Source organism: Saimiri boliviensis, chromosome 2, assembly GCF_048565385.1.
Source record: "Saimiri boliviensis isolate mSaiBol1 chromosome 2, mSaiBol1.pri, whole genome shotgun sequence".
NCBI classification, from domain to species: Eukaryota; Metazoa; Chordata; class Mammalia; order Primates; family Cebidae; genus Saimiri; species Saimiri boliviensis.
The window spans coordinates 222,597,027-222,618,249 of NC_133450.1; the positions used below are offsets into that span (position 1 = coordinate 222,597,027).

The 21,223-nt window shown below is 49.0% G+C and overlaps 1 protein-coding gene across 1 annotated transcript in view; it reads right to left on the reverse strand.

Moving 5' to 3' along the window:
* Positions 1–11,420, reverse strand: part of PTGES (prostaglandin E synthase) — a 40,263-nt gene extending 28,843 nt beyond the window's left edge. Inside the window, exon 1 of the mRNA XM_003940011.3 lies at positions 11,332–11,420. The gene's annotated coding sequence lies outside the window, so the exon portion shown is untranslated. The remainder of the gene's footprint in view (positions 1–11,331) is intronic.
* Positions 11,421–21,223: the final 9,803 nt, after the last annotated feature.

Sequence of the window (21,223 nt, forward strand, 5' to 3'; positions counted from 1 at the left end):
TCTCGAACTCCTGACCTCAGGTGATCCGCCCGCCTCGGCCTCCCAAAGTGCTGGGATTACAGGTGTGAGCCACCACATCTGGCCTAAATTACTTATTGCTACCAAGACTTCCTGCTCACCAGGTCCGATCAGAATAATGTCATCAGGTCAGGTGCGGTAGCTCACACCTGTAATCCCAGCACTTCGGGAGGCTGAGGTGGGCAGATCACTTCAAGTCGGGAGTTCGAGACCAGCCTGGTCAGCAGGGTGAAACCCCATCTCTACTAAAAATACAAAAATTAGCTGGGCATGTTGGCTCACACGTGTAGTCCCAGCTACTCAGGAGGCTGAGGCGGGAGAATTGCTTTAACCTAGGAGTTGAAAGTTGCAGTGAGCTGAGATGAGCCGCTGCATTCCTGTCTGAGCGACACAGCAAGACTCTGTCTCAAAAAAAAAAAAGATAAAGAAAAAAGAATGTCATGAATGTAATGGACCAGTGTGGTATTTTGTGTAAGATTATGCTAACTAAATTATGATGCAGGGTTGGAGAGGTGACGTACTCCTAATGGGACAGTGAAGGTGCATTGCTGCCCTTGCCGGATAAAAACAAAGTGCCTCTGGCGGCCTTCTGGACAGGAACGGAGAAAAAGGCATTTGCTAGGCCAACAGCTGCTACCAGGTACTGGGGGATGTGTTAATTTGCTCAAGCAATAAAAACACAGCTGGGGCCGGGCGTAGTGGCTCACGCCTGTAATCCAAGCACTTTGGAGGCCAAGGTGGGCTGATCACCTGAGGTCAGGAGTTCAAGACCAGCCTGACCAACATGGGAAACCCCGCCCTTAAAAAAAAAAAACCACAGCTGGTACAGCAGCTGCAATTGGAGTAACCAAATATCTGGTTAAATGTATAATAATCCACTGTCATTCTCCAAGTTCCATCTGTCTTCTGCACAGGACAAATGGGTTGAATGGGGAAGTGGGGACCCTGCATCTTTCGAGTCCTTGATGGTGGCACTCGTCTCTGTCATCCATCCAGGAATAAAGTGCTAATTTTGATTGACTAGATAGAGGCAGTTCTAATGTCTTCCACTTGACTTTTCCAAACTTCAGGAAATCAGCGTGGGATTCTGCCAGCTGCTCGTATGTCTATTCCAATTATGCATCTGGAGCTGCGAAAATAGCCACAGGATGGGCTTGGGGGCCCACTGGACCCACTGTGAGATGGACTTGAGCTAAAACTTGGGGATCATGTGACTGTCATAAACCCCCTGCTCTGACTAGAGGGTCCCAGTGACATGTGAGGTCTCCTGGCGTCAGTATCAGTTCAGAGCCGGTGTCCAGTAGTCTCTGAGAGATCTGATTATTTCCTTTCCCCAGCACACAGTTACCCTGGTAAAGGTCTCTTTGGGGGAAGGTTGGGAGAAAGATTGGGAGTATAAATTTTCAGTAGCATACCGAGGTCCTTCGCCATGGGGACCCAGCCTCTTCTTCATTTAAGAGGTCCCGGCTCTATAAACTGTCTCAAGGGTGAGAATTCATAGAGGGGACATGACTCTGTTTTAATGATTCAGATTGAACTTCTGTTCAGTTTATTTAGAACTTTTCTGCCTATACAAGTCAAATAAGAATTTAGTGGGCTTCCTGTCTATTTCACTTCTAGGAACCAGTGATCACTTCACCAACACTGCAGGCCTGTGAAGTCAGACTGTTCTGAGCACATTAGCCATGCCCACCTCGCCTTAGGCCATGGGTGTTGCCACGTGGCCCCTGCCACCCCCCGGATCCAGTTACTCCCACCACATTTACAGTTCACGATTTGGTGACTGCAGTTCCTACTTCGAGGTCTGGCTTGCAGAGAAGACTGATCACAGAGCTCTTCAAGGATGTCTGGACCCTTCTCAGATTTATTTCTCACAGTATTGATGGAAGGTGTGTCTCTCCTGCCCCTCCCAGTGTGGGTGAGGAGGTCTCAAAAGTCTAGGCCAGGCCAGTGCCTCATGCGTGTAATCCCAGCACTTTGGAAGGCCACAGCAGGTGGATCACTTGAGGTCAGGTGTTCAAGGCCAGTCTGGCCAACACGGTAAAACCCCGTCTCTACTAAAAATACAAAAATTATCTGAGCATTGTGACTGGTGCCTGTAATCCCAGCTGCTGAGGCAAAAGAATCACTTGAACCTGAGAGATGGAGGGTGCAGTGAGCTGAGATGATGCCACTGCACTCCAGCCTGGGAAACAGAGCAAGACTCTGCCTCAAAAAAAAAAAAAAAAAAAAAAAACGGGCCAGGCACGGTGGCTCATGCCTGTAATCCCAGCACTTTGGGAGGCCAAGGCAGGTGGATCACCTGAGGTTAGGAGTTGGAGACCAGCCTGGCCAGCATGGTGAAACCCTGTCTCTACTAAAAATACAAAAATTAGCCAGGCATGGTGGCAGGTGCCTGTAGTCCCAGCTACTCGGGAGGCTGAGGCAGGAGAATTGGTGGAACTCAGGAGGCAGAGATTGCAGTGAGCTGAGACTGTGCCATTGCACTCCAGCCCCGGCCATCAGCAGTGAAACTCCGTCTCAAAAAAAAAAAAAGTCTGTTCTATGTTCTAGCATTCCAGTCCCCCTAAGCCTTTGAACCCCTTCCTCAATGCTGGTTGGTCTTGAGCTCCTGACCTCATGATCTGCCCACCTCAGCCTCCCAAAGTGCTGGGATTACAGGCGTGAGCCACCGCACCTGGCCTCCAACCTCAGTGCCAAGCCAAGGCGTGCTCAATGTTTCCAGTCTAATCACGGTGGGCTACCTCTGGGTCCCTGCTTCAGCCAAGCAACAAAGCACGAGAGCCTTTTCACTCCCGGGCTGCATCATTGAATGCAGAACAGTTGCTTAGTGAGTCCTTGTCAATAAACTTGGCCTGGCCAATCAGGGTGGCTCACCCCTGTAATCCCAGCACTTCGGGAGGCCAAGGCGGGAGGATTGCTTGAGGCCAAGAGTTCGAGACCAATAGCCAATATAGAAAGACCCTGTCTCAAAAATGAATAAATAAATCTGTCCTGAAACTTTATGCTCCTTCCACCATGATCCCACACTGCTTTTCTTTTTTCTTTTTTTTTTTTTTAGAAAGACAGGGTCTGGGTCTGTTGCCCAGGCTGGAGTGTGGTGGCATGATCATGGCTCACTGTAACCTCAGACTCCTCGGGTCAAGTGATCCTCCTCACTCAGCCTTCTGAATAGCTGGGTCTCCAGGCATGTTCCTTCACACCCGGCTAGTTAAAAAAAAATTTTTTTTTTTAATCGGAGACAGAGTTCCCTATGTTGCCTAGGCTGGTCTCAAACTCCTGGCCTCAAGCAATCTTCCTGCCTCAGCCTCCCAAAGTGCTGGGATTACAGGCATGAGTCGCCATGCCCACCAGCCTATCCCAGACCTTTAATATCCGTTCCTATACACATTCCCCAGATTTCTGTCTGTATAAATTAGAAACTCAAGTAGTCCGGGCAAAGGGGCTCACAGCTATAATCCCAACACTTTGGGATGCTGAGATAGGAGGATCACCTGAACCCAGGAGTTTCAGACCAGCCTGGGTAATATAGTGGGATGCTGTCTCTACAAAAACAAAAATAAAACATTACCTGGGTGTGGTGGCGCATGTCTGTAGTCCCAGCTACTTGGGAGGCTTAGGCAGAAGGATCACTTAGGCCTGGGAGGTGCAGGCTACAGTGAGCTGCCGTGATCACTGCACTACAGCTTGGGTGACAGAGTGAGACCCTGTCTCAAAAAAAAAAAAGGCAAACTCAAGTAGTTCTTCTGGAGTATGGAGTATAACACGCCTCCTCACTCTTAAACCTGAGAAGGAGGTCATGAGCGCCTCTGATTTAAACCCTTTGGTTGGAAGCACAGGTGACAATCTGGACTTATGATTGACATCTGCAGGGGGGTTAGTCTTGTTGGCCTGAGCCTTTTTTTTAAAAAAATAAAAATAAAAAGAGAGACAAATGAGAAGATAATGGTTAACATAGAGAAAACAGCCTTTAGCAGAACAGAGTCAAATGTCCTTTGCTTGATCAAATGTAATCAGGCTCCTGAACGTCTCCTAGGCCCATCTGTGCACTTCCTTATAAAATCCTGGTTCAGCACGAAGCTTGCTAACTTTAGAATGCATCTCCCATTCTCTGTGTCTCACCACGATTTTTTTTTTTTCTTTTTGAGACGGAGTTTCGCTCTTGTTACCCAGGCTGGAGTACAATGGCACAATCTCGGCTCACCGCAACCTCCGCCTCCTGGGTTCAAGCAATTCTCCTGCCTCAGCCTCCTGAGTAGCTGGGATTACAGGCATGTGCCACCATGCCCAGCTAATGTTTTGTATTTTTAGTAGAGACGGGGTTTCACCATATTGACCAGGATGGTCTCGATCTCTTGACCTCATGATCCACCCGCCTTAGCCTCCCAAAATGTTGGTATTACAGGCGTGAGCCACCGCGCCCGGCCCTTTTTTTTTTTTAAGACTCAGTCTCACTCTTGTCCACCAGGCTGGAATGCAATGACGCAATCTCAGCTCACTGCAACCGCCACCTCCTGGGATCAAGCGATTCTCCTGCCTCAGCCTCTCAAGTAGCTGTGATTACAGGCACCTGCCACCACGCCGGCTAATTTTTGTGTTATTCGTAGAGACAGGGTTTCACCATGTTGGCCAGGCTGGTCTCAAACTCCTGACCTCAGGTGATCTGCCTGCCTCGGCCTCCCAAAGTGCTGGGATTACAGGTGTGAACCACCGCGCCCGGCTGGCCTGAGCCTTTAACCTGTGGAGTCTATGCCAACTCCCGGCAGTTAGTTTCAGAAATGAGGCTTGGTGTGGAAAATCCACACATGAGGTGTCAGAAGTACTGTGAGTAGCAGAAGAAAAAATTTTCTTTTTTCAATGCCTATATATTACCATTTTAACATGTGTTTAATATTTACAAATTATTAGTGAGACATTTTACTTTTGTTTTTCCGTACTAGGTCTCGAGGTCCAGCGTTGATTTTACACTCACTGCGCATGTCAGTTGGACTGAATTTCATCACATTTTGGGTGCTTGGTGACCACACCTGGCTTGTAGCTGCCATATCGGACAGCACAGTTGTATAAAAAGAGATGGGTGAGTGTCGTTTACTTTTTACTATGTAATAAAGCGTTCTAGGCCTGGTGCTGTAGTGGTTCATGCCTGTAATTCCAGGACTTTGGGAGGCCGAGGCAGAAAGATTGCTTGAGCCCAGGAGTTCGAGACCCCATCTCTCCAAAGAAACATAAAAAATTATCGGACCATGGTAGCACGGGCATGTAGTCTCAGCTACTTAGGAGACTGAAGCAGGAGGATTGCTCAAGCCCAGGAGCTCAAGGCTTCAGTGAGCTATGATCATGCCTGTGAATAGCCATTGCACTCCGGCCTGGGCAACATGGCAAGACCCCATCTCAAAAACAAAACAAACAAAGCCAAGATGACACTGCTTTTGAGGGAGATGCCCAAGTCACTGGCTGATCTCGAGCAAGCTGGTCTTAAAAGTCACCTCTGCAAGCCCCAACTTAATGCAGAAAGAACAGCAAAAATTCCTCTTCCCTCCATCTGTGAAATGGGAAATGTAAGAAAAACAAAAGGAAAAAGTAAAAGAAAAATTCCCCTTTCTGGCTGGGCGAGGTGGCTCACACCTGTAATCCTAGCACTTTGGGGGGCTGAGGTGGGTGGATCACAAGGTCAGAAGTTCAAGACCAGCCTGGTGAAATACCATCTCTACTAAGAATACACACCTGTAATCCCAGCTACTCAGGAGGCTGAGGCAGAGAACTGCTTGAATGCGGGAGGCAGAGTTTGTAGCGAGCCAAGATCGTGCCACTGCACTCCAGCCTGGTGACACAGACTCCTTCTCAAAAAGAAAAGAAAAAAGAAAAAAAGAAAAATTCCCCTTCCATCCAAGATAATAATCCCAAACTAGGGGCTGAGTTTCGCTGTTTGAAAAGTGTTTATTTTCTGTGACCACTTCATGCATTAAACATTTTCTTTTCCTTTTTTTTTTTTTTTTGAGATGGAGTCTTGCTCTGTCACCTAGGCTGGAGTACAGTGCTGCGATCTCGGCTCACTGCAACCTCAACCTCCGCCTCCCAGTTTATGCCTCAGCCTCCCTAGTAGCTGGGATGACAAGTGCCCGCCGCCACGACTGGCTAACTTTTTGTGTTTTTAGTAGAGACAGGGTTTCACCATGCTGGCCAGGCTGGTCTCGAACTCCTGACCTCGAGTGATCCGCCCACCTCAGCCACCCAAAGTGCAGGGATTACAGGTACGAGCCACCACGCCCAGCTGCATTAAACCTTCTTAACCCACTTGAGGACTAGGGGAAACTGAGTCCTGGAGAGGCCAAGTAAGCTGCCCACGATGGCCCGTCTCAGGAAGGAGAGAAGCCCTGAGCCCCTGCCTGGTTACCACCAGGCACTGTTGCTTCCCAGCTGAGCACCATACTGAGCCTCACTTCTTCCATCTCTAAAATGGGCATGATAATAGACCTTCCTTTTCAGATTACTGAGAGAGTCCAGGTAACAGGGAGTCATGCCTGGTGTTACGTGTAAACTAACACTGCTGTTGGTATTGCTGTTGTTATTTTAACAACTGGAACTCAACCAAGCCAGGCTAATCCCAGAGGCAAAGTTTTTATGCAGAGGACAAGCTTTTATCCAGTCCCACCAGCTACAAGGGATGGGAGTGAGTGTACCACCAACCACTTTTACTCTGAGATACCCAACAAATACGAAGCAGCCGCTTAGGACACAAGGAAGTTAATTCACGCCCTGATGACCCGGATCACCAGTGCTCTTGCCAGCACAGCCCGGGGAGGAGGGAGTGTTTCGTGGGAGCTGCCTACCACCCCATCCTCCGCACCCCGTGAGGTCAGCACCCACTTTCCCACAGCTACTGGGTAAACACTCACCCAGCAAACCCTGCCAGAGGCCCAGGGGCGGGGACACGTGTGTGAAAGTCCGCAGCCCTCCACCGACTCTCAGTGCAATGGGGGTAGAGACTGGAAAGAAATCATTGTCGGGCGGGCGCGGTGGCTCAGGCCTGTAATCCTAGCATTTTGGGAGGCTGAGGCAGGCGAATTACCTGAGGTCGAGAGTTTGAGACCAACCTGACCAACGTGGAGAAACCCCATGTCTACTAAAAATACAAAAATTAAGCCGAGCGCGGTGGCTCATGCCTGTAATCCCAGCACTTTGGGAGGCCGAGGTGGGTGGATCACGAGGTCAAGAGATCGAGACCATCCCGGTCAACATGGTGAAACCCCGTCTCTACTAAAAATACAAAAAATTAGCTGGGCATGGTGGCTCAAGCCTGTAATCCTAGCTACTCAGGAGGCTGAGGCAGGAGAATTGCCTGAACCCAGGAGGCGGAGGTTGCGGTGAGCCGAGATCGTGCCACTGCCCTCCAGCCTGGGTAACAAGAGCGAAACTCCGTCTCAAAAAAAAAAAAAAATTGGCTGGGCATGGTGGTGCATGCCTGTAATCCCAGCTACTCAGGAGGTTGAGGCAGGAGAATCACTTGAACTCGGGAGGCAAAGGTTGCTGTGAACTGAGATCAGGCCATTGCACTCCAGCCTGGGCCACAGAGTGAGACTCCATCTCAAAAAAAAAAAAAAAAAAAAATCGTTGTCTCAGGCCAGGTGCTGGCTCATGCCTGTAATCTCAGCACTTTGGAAGGCTGAGGCAGGAGGATCACTTGAACATTAGGAGTTCGAGACCAGCCTGGGCAATACAGGGAGACCCTGTCTCTTCAAAAAGTTAAAAAAAAAAAAAAAATAGCCAGGCAGGGTGGTATATGTCTGTGGTCCCAACTATTTGAGAGGCTGAGGTGGGAGGATCTTTTGAGTCTCGGAGGTCAAGGCAGCAGTGAGCCGTGATCATGCCACTGCACTTCAGCCTAGATGGAAGAAAGAAAAAGAAAGAAAGAGAGACAGACAGAAAAAAAGAAAGAAGGAAGGAGGGAAGGAAGGGAGGAAGAGAGGAAAGGAGAGAGGGAGGGAGGGAAGGAGGGAGGGACAGGTTTTTCTCTCAACATAAGAACCATAATGGGCCGGGCGTGGTGGCCCAAGCCTGTAATCCCAGCACTTTGGGAGGCCGAGGCGGGTGGATCACGAGGTCAAGAGATCGAGACCATCCTGGTCAACATGGTGAAACCCCGTCTCTACTAAAAAAAATACAATCAATTAGCTGGGCATGGTGGCGCGTGCCTGTAATCCCAGCTACTCAGGAGGCTGAGGCAGGAGAATTGCCTGAACCCAGGAGGTGGAGGTTGCGGTGAGCCGAGATCGCGCCATTGCACTCCAGCCTGGGTAACAAGAACGAAACTCCGTCTCAAAAAAAAAAAAAAAAAAAAAAAGAACTGTAATGAAGACATGTGTGTCTGCCAGGCAAGGAAAAAAACACAGAGAAGAAAGGGGTGGGTGGGTCCCCCAGGAGCCTGGTTGGCTGGTTGGAAGCCAGAGGATGCACTGGACAAGGTCCAGAGTGCGGACCTGCCTGGTGCGCTGTAAGGGGTCTCTCCTCATCCCCAAGCAGACACATCTCCGCCAGGGTAGCAGCCCTAAGCCACTCCTCACTGTAGGCCTCATGCTCCCCTCCCAGCTCCCTCCACCACGGCCACAGCTGATGGGCAGGGGTGAGCACCTGGCTGCAGGCAGCCAATGGTGAGGCCAGCCAGCAGCCGATGAAATCCACAGCTCGGCCAGAGCTCCACCCAGTGTGAACTGAAGATGCCAGCAAGAGACAGAAAGGTGGGTGCGGACCTGGGCTGAGACCCACCTCCCCACCCGGAGGAGGCTGGGCTCAGGGACAAGGATTCCGCTGTCAGCAGCAGGAGCAGCCAGAAGAATGTGTGCCCCGGGGGAAATCCACTTCCTCAGGTCACCTCTGGCCCAGCAATGGCAATGAGACCACCAAACTGCCACACACCTGCGCTGGTTCCCGGGGCTCCGCCACCGGCTCTGTTGGAGGCTGGGGTCCACCAGAAACCAAGGCCCCCCCACCAAAGGTCATCTCAGGTCTCACTTGTCATCCGGGCACTTAGGGTAAAAGGGGATATTTTCTTTTTCTTTTCTTTTCTTTTTTTTTTTTTTTTGTTTGAGATGGAGTCTCGCCCTCACTCTGTTCCAGGCTGGTGTGCAGTGGCGCAATCTCGTCTCACTGCAATCTCCACCTTCCGGGTGAAAACATTTCACCCTCAGTTTCCTGCCTCAGCCTCCCTAGTAGCTGGGACAACAGGCGCTCACCACCACACCCGGCTAATTTTTATATTTTTAGTAGAGACGGGGTTTTACCATCTTGGGCAGGCTGGTCTTGAACTCTTGACTTTGTGATCTACCCACCTCAGCCTCCCACAATGCTGGGATTACAGGAATGAGCCACCACACCCAGCCAAGAGGATATTCTCTGTGCACGCCCCTCACGCTTCCCTGTCTCTCCCACCCCCTAACTCCACCACCACGAAGGCCTCCCTGCTCCCACCTATCCCAACAGCTGGGTTTTCCCTTGCACAGATAGCACAGCACAGACCCAGACCGGCCCTTTGCCACGTGTGTCCTTCCAGGCTGTTCTCCGGACATGATTCTGGCCACACGGACCCATCAGGCGCTGCCACCGGGGCCGTGCCGTGTTGCATTGTGACACGCCGCGCTGCAGCAGCGAAGAGGAGAGCCCAACCAGCACCCTGGGGAGGGGGCAGAGCAGAGGGTGGGAAGCCACAGTCTGGCTTCGAGCCAAGCAGAAGTCTGGCCAAGGAGAACAGGCTCATACCTCCTGGACAGAGTGGCCAAGAGACAGGACTTCAGCTGGGGCTGGGACAGCAACTGGGCAATACAATTAATGAAAATAATGATTGTGATATAACAATGTCAATGACATTCCTGGCCAACTTTACCTGCCAGACACTCTGCTACGTGTTTCCTATAGATCAGCTCATTATCCTCATGTAGCAATCCTAGGAAGTGGGTCTATTACTGTCTCCATTTTATTTTATTTTATATTTCTTAGAGGTGGAGTCTTGCTCTGTCACCCAGGCTGTAGTGCAATGGCACGATCTTGGCTCACTGCAACCTCCACCTCCCAGGCTCAAGCAATTCTCGTGCCTCAGCCTCCTGAGTAGCTGGGACTACAGGTGCATGCCACCACGCCCAGCTAATTTTTTTTTTTTTTTGTATTTTTTTAGTGGAGACGGGGTTTCACCATGTTGGCCAGGCTGGTTTTGAACTCCAGACTTCAGGTGATCTGCCTGCCTTAGCCTCCCAAAGTGCTGGGATTATAGGCATGAGCTACCATGCCTGGCCTATTATCCCCATTTTAAAGATGAGAAAATTGAGGTTCAGAGGAGTGACGTGACTCAGCCAATGTCTGTGCTAAACTACGGTAAGATGATAAATAGAGATAGATAGATAGATAGATAGATAGATAGATAGATAGATAGATGATAGATAGATAGATCCATCAGTATCACATAGATCCTGTTTAACACTTGTATGGGCAAAAGGCTGTTGACCTCTCTCTTTATGATTTATCAATCTATCATCTATTTATGTATCTATCTTTCTATCTACCTATCTACCTACCTACCAACCTGCCTAACTCTCTATCTCTGTGATATAATGTGAAAAAGCCTCTTCAGAGAACTGACGAGGGGCTGATGCCCGGAGCAGGCTGCAGGAGACCCATCGAGCTGAGCTCCCATGCTGGGCCCTATTGGATATCCTGACCTTACTCTGAGTATCCACATTCAAGTTTGACTATCTGGGAATCTCAGTAAAGGGGCGTGGTGCTGCAGTTGACTGCTCAGCCCAGAGCACAGAGCTGGGTAACCTTATTCCCAAAGGGTTCTAAGGCTCGAGCCTGGAATGGGCTAGCTATGCCCCTTACCATCCAGCCCCACCCCTACCCCTGCAGCCAGGGACCCAGGGACCTAAGCAGCCCAGCTTGATGGTCCTGGGAGGCCCTGACCCCCCGCTGGGATCTCATCATCAGCAAAGCACCCAGGTCCTGCGGACAGCGTGTTCTGGGGCCTCTGCATTGGCCATTATTCTAGCGGGAAGCAATGCTTCTCCCTCCTGGCTGAAAGCTGCCTTTGCGCCGAGTGATCAGTTGTTCCCCAGTTCTGCACAGACTGACCTGCACACCCAAGCAGGCAGACACAGTAGGCCTGAGACCAGAAAGCCAGGGTGAGGCCCAGGCAGAACGGCCACTGGAATGGGATCCCAGAGTATCCCAGATGATGCCCGGGGGTGGGGTGGACCACCGCCACAACAGAGTCTCCAATCGGGGCCTGGCTTCACCCGAGACAGAGACAGCCGTGGCCCTCCCTCTTACCTCTTACCCCGTCCCAGGCGCCTCTGCCTGAGCTCATCAGGCAATGACCTCAGCGACGTCACTCATCACTCGGGAGGCCTCCGCCAGCTTGAAATCCAGGGGACTCCGGGCGCCTGCCTGCTCCTCCCTCTCTCTCAAGCATGACTCAGGCCAGGACTGGCCCTGGGCTGCGGGAAGGCTCTCCACTTTTTCGCAATCGCTTTCTTCACTCAAACTACAGGCCCTGTGGGGCCCCCCACCTCTGTCTCTCAACCCTCTGCGGTCAGGGTTCGGACGCTGGGCAGATGAGGACCCTGTGTGCTGCAGGAGGCCAATGCCAAACCTCAGGAAATTGCCACAATGAAGGGATGCTTCCTCCAGAGACACCCTCTGCCCTGCACTACTGGGTCCTGCTAGAGCCTCTTCATCCTCCCTCCTCCTTCCCCCTCTTCCTCTTCCCATCTCCTCCTCCCCTTTCCTCTTCTCTGGCCAAGAAAGTGACCTGATAGCCAAATTCAACTGGTTAGTGATGGACCTATAATTTTTCCAAAGCGTTGCTAGATCTCTGGTAATAGAACACGTGTTCTTTCATTCATTCATTCATTCATGCATGCATGCATTCATTCATGGAGGCATGGAAGAGCAGTCAAAATCATGGTCAGACACCCTGTGGGTGTTCCAGCTCCGCCATTTGCCACCTCTGCAACCATGGCCCAGTGACTTCCCGTCATTCCCCTATCCCCTCATCTGGGCTGTGGCTCCGGCTTGGTAAGATGAGGCTTGCTGGGTGCTCACAGCAGTCAGGACGCAGCCCAGGACAAGGTGATGACTGGGAGAGAGACTGAGGCTGGGCGCAGTGGCTCATCCTTATATTCCCAGCACTTTGGAAGACTGAGGGGGACGATCACCTGCGGCCAGGAGTTTGAGACCAGCCTGGCCAACATGGTAAAACACCATCTTTACTAAAAACACAAAAAATGAGCCAGGCATGGTGGGGCACACCTATAATCCCAGCTACTCTGGAGGCTGAGGCAGGAGAAGAGAACTGCTTGAACCATCCCCATGGGGATGGTCACTGTCTGGACACCTACAGGGTGTTCAGGAAAAAAACACGTGGCAAGAGACCTAACCGCAACATGCAGAAGACAGCTACTGAAGGATGCTATTTAAGAGAAGAAAGAGAAGGCCGGGCGCGGTGGCTCACGCCTGTAATCCCAGCACTTTGGGAGGCCGAGGCGGGTGGATCACGAGGTCAAGAGATCGAGACCATCCTGGTCAACATGGTGAAACCCTGTGTCTACAAAAAATACAAAACATTAGCTGGGCATGGTGGCGCGTGCCTGTCATCCCAGCTACTCGGGAGGCTGAGGCAGGAGAATTGCCTGAACCCAGGAGGCGGAGGTTGCGGTGAGCTGAGATCGCGCCATTGCACTCCAGCCTGGGTAACAAGAGTGAAACTCCGTCTCAAAAAACAAAAAAAAAAAAGAGAGAAGAAAGAGGATGTCTCCAAAGGAGATGGAAGGGTTCTAGAAATGCAGAGAACAGAGCTGGCCCCAGGGGTGGGGAGGCCCAGGAAGGCAGATTTCTCCTTAATCACAAGGAAAGAAAGAACAGTTTCTAGCAACAGAGAGGCTCCGGCTTCATGAGCTGCACAGCCTCAGGCCCAGAGCACCTATCACTGAGCGTGTTCCACCGTCCTGCAGGGAGGGAGGCAGGCTGCAGGAGGTTCAGACTCCCCAAAAGAGGAATGCACGGAAGCTTCTTTCCCTGCTGTCCACCTTAGTCAGCTCAGGCTGCCATCATACAATGGCATTGCCAGGTGCAGTAAGGCACACTTGTAATCTCAGCACTTTGGGAGGCTGAAGCAGAAGGATCACTTGAGCCCAGGAGTTCAAGACCAGCCTGGACATCATAGCAAGATCGCATCTCAAAAAAAAAAAAAAAGCCAAGCATGGTGGCACGCACCTGTAGTCCCAGCCACTTGGGATGCTGACACAGGAGGATCCCCTGAGTCCAGGTGTTTGAGGCTGCAGGGAGCCATGATGGTGCCACCGCACCCCAGCCCAGGTGACAAAACAATACCTTGTCCCTAAAATAAATAAATAAATAAAATGCCACAGACTGGGTGTTTAAACAACAGGAATTTATTTCTCATGTTTGTGGAGACGGGGAAGTCCAAGATCCAGACGGCTTCTCACTGTGTCCTCACACAGTAAGAGAGAATGGAAGCAAGTTCCCTGGTATCTCTTCATAGAAGGGCACTAATCCAATCTTGAGGGCCCCACCCTCATGACCTCATCAAATCCCAATCACCTCCGAAAGGCCCCGTTTCCAATACCATCACATTCGGCAGTAGGAATTTGACACACAAATTCTAAGGGGACACAATTCAGTCCCTAGCAAAATGCCCCAATGGGTGTCTGCCTTGCCTCTCATAACTGCTCCCCACACCAGCAAAAGGGGGTTCCAACCTCCATGCTAGCTTCCAAGAGTGATTTATTTATGTTTATTTATTTATTTTTGAGATTGAGTTTTGCTCTTGTCACCCAGGCTGGAATGCAATGGTGCGATCTTGGCTCACTGCGACCTCCGCCTCCTAAGTTCAAGCAATTCTCCTGCCTTAGCCTCCCAAAGTGCTGGGATTACAGGCGTGAGCCACCATGCCCAAATGATTCCAGGGGTTATTAAGGAGACACTGAATGAACCTGTGTGTTGGGATGGAGTTGGGTGTGGGAACAGTGGGAATAAGGCAGCTGGAGTCCCTGGCCTGGGGATACCCCCACCTGTGTTCCTACACACCCGAAGCTGGTGAATGAGGCCCAAAGAACCAGAGCCATAGGCGAAGCAGGTTTTTTCTGCCCAGGGACTGCCCCAGCGTCCTTCCCGCCCCTTCCCAGATAGTGAGGAGAGAACTGCTTCCTTCTTTCAGTCGCTTTTGTTATCAAAACACTTCTTAAGACTGAGATTATTTAATGATTCATGTGTTTTAGCCAACGCACCACTTCTAGCCTTCCCATTGCTCCTGCCTGGTGTTGAGTGGAGGCCGGGGTCTCCCTTCATGGGTGCCTGGGGTGGCTCCGAGGCCCCCACTTGGGCTGCTGACCTAGCCTGTGGCCCAAGGGTCCATCTCTATGTAGAAGTATGGACAGATGGCCGAAACACCCTGACATTTCTTTTTAACTTGTAAAATTTTGGTACAGTGTGTTACATTTCTTAAGACAACAAGAGCTATTGTATCGACCTCTTTTTTTGTAAAAATGAAAGCAAATTTACAGGCATAGAGAGCCGTGCATTTGTATCAGCAGAGCAAAAGGTCTGGGAGAAGGACCACCCAGCCAGCTGCAGGGTTCACCGTCTCAGGGACGAGGATTGGTAAAGGCAGGGTGGGCGACCTCCCGTCCTTAACTGACACATCTGCATCACCGGGAATTCTCCTCACAGGCTCATTTCACACCACGAAGCCTCGTTTTATGTGTTAGAGTTCTCCAGAGAAACAGAGTAGGAGATAGAAATATAGAAACACACACACATATATATTCTACATATGTTTACATATATTTATATGTAGAAGAGAAACAGAACCAGCAGGAGATACAGAGGCACATGCGCACACACATATGTATATATTCTATGCATGTTTACAGAGAATAGAAGCAGAACCTATAGGAGATGTTATATATATAACTACATATATATGTAAATAAATATATAATACATAACTATAACTACATGTAATATATATAACTATATATTATATAGTTATATATAATAGTTAGAACTAGTTATAAATAGATATATAGATATTATAAAATATATAAATGCAGCCAAGTGCAATGGCTCACACCTGTAATCCCAGCACTTTGGGAGGCTGAGGCAGGCAGATCACCTGAGGTCAGGAGTTCGAGACCACCCTGACCAACATGGAAAAACCCTGTCTCTACTAAAAATACAAAATTAGCCAGGCATGGTGGTATATGCCTGTAATCCCAGCTACTCGGGAGGCTGAGGCAGGAGAATTACTTGAACCGGGGAGGTAGAGGTTGCAATGAGCCGAGATCATGCCATTGCACTCCAGCCTGGGCAACACGATCAAAACTCTGTCTCAAAATATATATATATATATAGTCAGGCAAGGTGCTCTTGCCTGTAATCCCAGCACTTTGGGAGGCTGAGTTGGGCGGATCACCCGAGGTCAGGAATTCAAGACCAGTCATGGCCAACAAGGTGAAAACCCATCTCTACTGAAAATACAAAAATTAACCAGATGTGGTGGTGGGCGCCTATAATCCCAGGTACTTGGGAGGCTGAGGCAGGAGAATTGCTTGAACCTGGGAGGCGGAGGTTGCAGTGAGCTGAGATCACACCACTGTACTCCAGCCTGGGCGACAGTGAGACTTGGTCTCAAAATAAATAAATAAATATATACTTACATATGGATATTTCCTATTGGTTCTGTTTCTATTTTATATATAAACATGTATAGAATATATGTGTCTATATGTATAACTATATATGTGCTTATATATTACCACATATAGTTTTATATATTATATGTACCTACCCCATATATATATATATATATATATATATATATATATATATATATAATTTTTTTTTTGAGACACCCAGGCCAGATTGCAGTGGTGTGGTCTCAGCTCACTGAAACCTCTGCCTCCATGGTTCAAACAATTCTTGTGTCTCAGCCTCCTGAGTAGTTGGGATCACAGGTGCACACTTGAACCTGGGAGGCGGAGGTTGCAGTGAGCCGAGATTGTACCACTGCACTCCAGCCTGGGCAACAAGAACAAAACTTTCTCTCTCTCTCTCTCTCTCTCTCTCTATATATATATATATATATATATATATATATATAGCTGGGCACGGTGGCCATCACACATTTTTTAAGATGGAGTTTCGATCTTGTTGCCCAGGCTGGAGAGCAATGGTGCGATCTCAATTCACCGAAACCTCCACCTCTCAGATTCAAGTGATTCTCCTGCCTCAGCCTCCCGAGTAGCTGGGATTCAGGCATGTGCCACCACACCCAGCTAATTTTGTATTTTTAGTAGACACAGGGTTTCTCCATGTTGGTAAAGCTGGTCTCAAACTCTCAACCTCAGGTGATCTGCCCACCTCAGCCTTCCAAAGTGTGGGATTACAGGTATGAGCCACTGTGCCTGGCCTACACACACACAGACACACACACACACACACACACACACACACACACACACACATCCTCTCGCTATATTAGAGAGAGAGATCTCTTAGAAGATACTGGCTTACACAATTATTCATGACGTCTCAGCAAGTTGGAGACCCAGGAGAGCCATGCAGTCAGTTGTTCCAGTCCAAGTGAAGGCCTGAGAGCCAGGAGCCCTGATAGCACAGCTTCCAGCCCGCAGGCCGGAGCTGATGCCCGGCTGCTGCAGTTGGGCAGACTACCCTCTGTCCTAGCCAGCCTTTTGTTCTCTGCCGGTCCTCAGTCGATTGGATGGGCCCACCCACGTTAGAGAGGACAATCCACCTTATCCTACTGATTCCAATGTTAATTTCATCCAGAAATGCCCTCACAGACACACCCAGAATAATGCCTGTCCAAATGTGTGGGCATCATGTAGCCCAGTCAAGTGGACACATAAAATCACCAGCACACTTTAACTTCCAGCTTGGAAGAAATACAGGGAGTAGGGAATGAGTTGAACAATGTCAAGAGCAGCAACAGACCCAGGAGACAGGGATCGGGACATCTGGCCCAGTCCTCTCTTGGGGCACTGTCACCAAAGAGGGGCACACCAGACTAAACCTCAAGGGCACAGCGATCGGACGTAGGACACCGCACCAGAATGCACAAACCAGCTGTAAAGATAATTTTGAGCCTGACCAACACGGCGAAACTGCGTCCCTACTAAAAATTAAAAAAATTAAAATAAATCAGCCAGGTGGCATACACCTATAAGCCCAGCTACTCAGGAGGCTGAGACAAGAGAATCGCTTGAACCTGGGAGGCAGAGGTTGCAGAGCCAAGATCGTGCCACTGCACTCCAGCCTGGGTGACAAAGCAAGACTCTGTCTCAAAAAAAAATTTTTTTTTTTTTTTAGATAATTTTGAGCCTGGCCGGGCGCGGTGGCTCACACCTGTAATCCCAGCACTTTGGGAGGCCGAGGTGGGTGGATCACGAGGTCAAGAGATCGAGACCATCCTGGTCAACATGGTGAAACCCCGTCTCTACTAAACATACAAAAAATTAGCTGGGCATGGTGGCGCACGCCTGTAACCCCAGCTACTCAGGAGGCTGAGGCAGGAGAATCGCCTGAACCCAGGAGGCGGAGGTTACGGTGAGCCGAGATACGCCATTGCACTCCAGCCTGGGTAACAAGAGCGAAACTCCGTCTCAAAAAAAAAAAAAAAAAAAAAAAAAAAGGTAATTTTGAGCCTGGTTCACATGACAAAACCTCATCTCTACTAAAAATACAAAAAAAAAAAAAAATTAGCCAGATGGCACATGCCTGTAATGCCAGCTACTGAGGAGGCTGAGGCAGGAGAATCACTTGAACCCAGGAGGCAGAGGTTGCAGTGAGCTGAGATTGAGCCACTGTACTCCAGCCAGGGTGACAGAGAAGACTCTATCTCAAAGAAAAAAAAAAGTAAGTACAGGCGCAGCTCACACCTGTATTCCCGGCACTTTGGGAGGCCAAGGCAGGTGGATCACCTGAGGTCAGGAGTTCAAGATCATCCTGGCCAACATGGTGAAACACCCTTCTCTATTAAAAATACAAAAATTAGCTGGGCGTGATGATCACACCTGTAGTCCCAATTACTCGGGAGGCTGAGGCGCGAGAATCACTTGAACCTGGGAGGTGGAGGTTGTGGTGAGCTGAGATGGTGCCATTGCACTATATCCTGGGTGACAAGAGCAAAACTACATCACACACACAAAAAAACTTTTGGGTTCACTAAGAACATCTTAACAAAATCTTGTTTTAGATCAACTAAAAATCTAGAAAATGTACATTGCCAGTTGACTAAAGCAGGTTATAACACAGGGCATTTTGTTTTGTTACCACCAGATGAAACCACATGAAGGTCACTCAGTCAGGCTCTTGCCTGTAATCCCAGCACTTTGGGAGGCCAAGGTGGGAGGATCACGTAAGCCAGGAGTTCAAGACCAGGCTAGGCAACATAGCAAGACCCTGTCTCTACAAAGAATTTAAAAATTAGCTGAGTGTGGTGGTGTGCACCTGTGGTCCCTGCTACTTGAGAGGTTGAGGTGGGAGGATTGCTTGAACCCAGGAGGTCAATGCTGCAGTGAGCCATTATCACAGCACTACACTCTAGCCTGGGCAACAGAATGAGAAGCCATCCAAAAAAGAAAGAAGAGAAAGAAAATTGAAAAGGAAAGGAAAGGAGAGAAGGAAGGAAGGGAGGGAGAGAAGAAGGGAGGGAGGGAGGGAGGAAGGAAGGAAGGAAGGGGGATTTTATTTAGGACCGGGCACCGTGGCTCACTCCTGTAATCCCAGCACTTTGAGAGGCCAAGTCGGGCGGATCACCTGAGGTCAGAAGTTTGAGACCAGCATGGCCAACATGGAGAAACCCCATTTCTACTAAAAATACAAATATTAGCCAGGCGTGGTGGCGCATGCCTGTAATCCCAGCTACTGGGGAGGCTGAGGCAGGAGAATCGCTTGAATCCAGGAAGCAGAGGTTTCAGTGATCCGAGCCTGGGCAACAAAAGTGAAACTCTGTCTCAAAAAAAAAAAAAAAAAAAAAAATTAATCAGCATCTCCTAAGAACGATAACATTCTTATATGGCTCCCATCAGCCAGTGATCCAGTCATATAAGATCTCAGCTGGGAAAACTGAACTGAAACAAAACTCCAATATGCAATGCCTGGAAAAAGCTTCGGAGACTTTGCATTGATATTTAAAGGAAAATGGTATCAGTGGTAGAGATGTGAGGTTTCTGTTTATTTTTGCTTGTTTGTATCATCTGCTTTTCTTTAACACATGGCCTGTGTTTCTGTCATTTAAAAAATATATCTTAAAATATCCACATGCATTATAGGTGCTTTTTTTCTCCCTTAATTCTCAAGTCAAAAGAAAAGATGGGCCGGGCAGAGTGGCTTATACCTGTAATCCCAGCACTTGGGAGGCCGAGGTGGGCAGATCACGAGGTCAGGAGATTGAGACTATCCTGGCCAACACAGTGAAACCCCGACTCTACTAAAAATACAAAAAATTAGCTGGGCGTGGTGGCACGCTCTTGTAGTCCCAGCTACTCCAGAGGCTGAGGCAGGAGAATCACTAGAACCTGGGAAGCGGAGGTTGTAGTGAGCCAAGATTGTGCCACTGCACTCCAGCCTGGCGACAGTGAGACTCTGTTTCAAAAAAAAAAAAAAAAATTGCTGGGATGGAGAAAACTGGAAACAACTCAAACATTCATCAACTGATGACCAGGTGCAATGTGACATATCCTTACAATGGAATACTATTGGGCAATAGAAAGGACCCATCCCCAGACAGCTGCTGCAACACGGATGAAACTCAAAGACATGCTCAGGAAAAGAAGATGGACACATAGACCATATATTACATGGAGCATTTCAATGCAATATCCAGAAAAGGCAAAGCTATAAAGACAGACAGTAGATTAATGGTTGTCTGGGTAGGAGTTGTAGCAGAGACTGGAACTTTCTTTTTTTTTTTTTTTTTTTCGAGACAGAGTCTTGCTCTGTCACCCAGGGTGGAGTGCAGTGGCACGATCTTGGCTCACTGCAACCTCCACCTCCCGGTTCAAGTGATTCTCCCACCTCAGTCTCCCAAGTAGCTGGGATTACAGGCGCCTACCATCATGCCAGGCTAAAGTTTGCATTTTTGTACAGATGAGGGTTTCACTATGTTGGCCAGGCTGGTCTTGAACTTCTGACCTCAGGTGCCCCCCACCTCGGACTCCCAAATTGCTGGGATTACAGGCATGAGCCACCACTCCCAGCCAGAGACTGGAACATTTAAATGTGCATGAGAGATAAGATTGGGCAACATAATGAGATTCCGTCTCTACAAAAAATAGAAAAATTAGCTGGGTGTGATTTTTTTTTTTCAGGACATATCAGATATTATAGCTGGGTGTGCTACTACACACTTGTAGTCCCAGCTACTCAGAGGCTGAGTTGGGAGGAATGCTTGAGCCCAGGAGGGTCAAGGCTGCAATGAAACAGAGATTGTGCTACTGCACCCCAGCCTAAACAACAGAGCAAGACCCTGTCTCAGAGAGAGAGAGAGAGAGAGAGATCACATCAGGATGATGAAAATGATTTAAAACTGACTTATGGCGGTGGTGGCACCATAGTAGTTTAGTAAATTGACTATGATGAATGACGTGGCAAAATTGCTATGTTGCACACTTTAAAAGGGTGAATTATGATATGGAAAATATGCCTCGATAATGTTATTTTAAATGTTCACTGGATTAGACCACGTTGACTTATTAATTTATTTATTTATTGGGATGGAGTCTCACTCTGTCACCCAGGCTGCAGTGCAATGGTGTGATCTCGGCTCACTGCAACCTCTGCCTTCTGGATTTAAGTGATTCTCCTGCCTCAGCCTCCTGAGTAGCTGGGATTACAGGCACATGATATCACAACCAGCTAATTTTTGCATTTTTAGCAGGAATGGGGTTTCACCCTGTTGGCCAGGCTGGTCTCAAACTCCTGACCTCAAGTGATCCACCTAACCTGGCCTCTCAAAGTGCTGGGATTAGAGGGTTGAGACACCACATTCGATCTATTTTTTTTTCTTTTCTTTCTTTCTTTCTTTCTTTTTTTTTTTTTTTGAGACAAGGTCTCACTCTGTCACCCAGGCTGAAGCGCAGTGGCATGATCTCAGCTCACTGCAGCCTCAGTCTCCCAG